Source organism: Capsicum annuum, chromosome 5 (assembly GCF_002878395.1).
Source record: "Capsicum annuum cultivar UCD-10X-F1 chromosome 5, UCD10Xv1.1, whole genome shotgun sequence".
Taxonomy (NCBI): domain Eukaryota; kingdom Viridiplantae; phylum Streptophyta; class Magnoliopsida; order Solanales; family Solanaceae; genus Capsicum; species Capsicum annuum.
In genome coordinates, this window is record NC_061115.1 from 164,735,345 (window position 1) to 164,737,858 (window position 2,514).

The window sequence follows — 2,514 nt, forward strand, 5'->3', positions numbered from 1 at the left end:
TTCTTCATCTCATTTTCTTTATTTGTTAGTTATCACGGATGTAGTAGAAAGGGTTTTGGAAGCTTCAGTGTCTCGGGCATGCCAACCCCAATTTTGTTTTGATACTTCTCCTATTAATGGGAAAGTCACAAGATGATGAAATCTCATTATAGAACCGCTCGCCGTATTATCCACCACCATTTTGTTTTATGGATTAAGAGACCTATCAAAAATCTCGAGGAGAATCTTTTCTAGAACCTCATGATTTGGGCATTGGGATAACTTTCCATTAAATCTCTCCCAAGCATCGAATAATGGTTCTTCATTCATTTACCAGAAGTTAACAATCTCATCCCGCTGTTGAAGCATTTTTTATGGTAGGAAGTATCTATCAAGAAACGTCGTAGTAAGCTTTTCCCATGATGTAATTGAGCCAAGTGGAAGTGAGCGAAGCCATAAAACTGCCTCACCCATTCGTGAAAATGAGAAAAGTTGAAGTCGGATGGATTCTTGTGTAATATGTTCTATGTTAAACAGCGTGCAAACTTCCACAAAGTTCTTCAAATGGACAATCAGTTCCTCATATGCTTGACCCCCGTACAACCATTTCATTTGCAACATGTAAAGTATATCACTAGTCACATGAAACACACCATTCTCGTTAGTTGGTGGAATGTGAATTGCACTTGTTTGTCCCGCCTCATTTAATCAGCCTTTATCATCAAGAGGGGTATCAAGGGGGCCATATTTCTTGTGTTATCACTCATTGCTTCGTTTACACTTTGATCACTTATAAAAGATTAAAAATCAACAAATAAAGTAAATTACACCACCTCGGGTATTCCCAAGTAAGAATGACACCACACAAGAAAAATCTATATTTCACTCCCCAGTAATGGTGCTATTTTGATAACGCTCAACTCATTCCCATAATTAGGGGTAAGGCAGTCATAGTCAAGTAAACCAATTTGAATTAGGGTCGAATCTTAAGGAGTGAAATTATAAACTTCAAACTTAATGGATGCTCAAATTACTAAGTGATTACCCAAAATGCTAACAAAAATGACATGTAAAATAAAATGAGGGGATTTGTTTGGAAACTTTTTGCCACACACTTTAACAAGTACTTGATAAGTGAAACTTTTACTTAGAATTCAAAGTTTGGGGGAAATCTTGGGATTATGTCTACCTAGAGGTAATGCATATGGGTTGGTATTGGTTCATCATGAAATTTAGCTGTTAACCAAAGGATAGGCTAGGTCGAAGTTCATTGAGGTCAATCTTTCAACAAAACCACAACTATTTCACTCGTTGGCTCTTTCTTGCACCTAACAAGTGTACCTATTTTCATAATCACCCAAGACCTCAATCAAGCCTCCCTGTTTCTAGGATGATGCTCTTAACTTTATTTACACTCCTAATATACTTATTTCTAAGATTGCAAAAGATAGTAAACCATAGGCTCAATTATCCACCATTGTTTTCCCCCCTATAGCCCTCTTTCGGAGATGTTATGGGTTACCTAATATTCACCTTCATCCCTATTTTGAGGATGTTAAAGGGTTTCTAGAGTTCGGTGATTTCACCCATCAAACCCATTTAGAGATTTGGGTCTTTCACCCATCAAATTCCAACCTGTAAGCTCAAACAATGGTGGAATCCATACTCAAAAACTAAAATCCGTGCAAACACAACAATGCCCACACACAATTACACCCTAGTTCTACATAATCCCAAGAATAAATTATTTAGATACTTATGATGAAGGTAAAGAGAGATATACCATAAGGATTATCCAATGCATTCATTCTGCATAAAAAGTCTATGAAATTTTATATTCAAAATTAATTACATACTTTTTCAAGATTAAGGTTTCAAGTCTTGAATTCCAAAATACCTTATATGCTAAGCTATCCTAAAGAGGAAAGGATTTTAGCTTAAATATTGCTTGGAATGTGTCCAAGTGCTTTTACAGATTTGCCCCTGGGTATATTTTTGCTTAATCGCGATCGCAACCATGCGACCTTGGTTATGTTTCATAACCAAATTTCTCTAACCTTCTTGACTGAACACAACCACAGATAGAGGATTGCAGTCACGGTAATTTAGGTTGATGTAGTCCAGGTCTCAGCTGCACTCTTTTTGCTCCCTTTTTATCATTTTCAGCTCTGATCCATATCTTTTGTTCTCCTCAGCTTAATGCCTGCAAAGTGTTGATATTCGTGCATCTATTCCCATTTATTTATTCAAAATAGGGTAATGTGCGGCAAAAATATGTTCGAATGAGTGGTAAACTCATCAATCATCAAATAAAAATACATTATAGTTAAGAAGAAAAAGAAAGTCTCTGAGGAACCTGGTCCCAAAAAGAGAAACATTGCAGAATAGAAATGAAACAGTGGTTCTAAAGTAAGAAAGAAGGATGAGGAAGAAATAGTTGTGTCTAGGGAGGAGAAAAATGAAATGCTAAAATCTCATAAATTATTGACTGGTAGAGTATTTGACTCTAGGATCCTTGACAAACCAAAATTGTTG

At 36.2% G+C, this 2,514-nt stretch overlaps 1 non-coding gene across 1 annotated transcript; it reads left to right on the plus strand.

Moving 5' to 3' along the window:
* The first annotated feature begins 235 nt into the window (after positions 1-235).
* On the plus strand, positions 236-341 carry LOC124899107. The gene has a single exon (XR_007056244.1). It is a non-coding gene; the product is annotated as a small nucleolar RNA R71 (small nucleolar RNA).
* Positions 342-2,514: the final 2,173 nt, after the last annotated feature.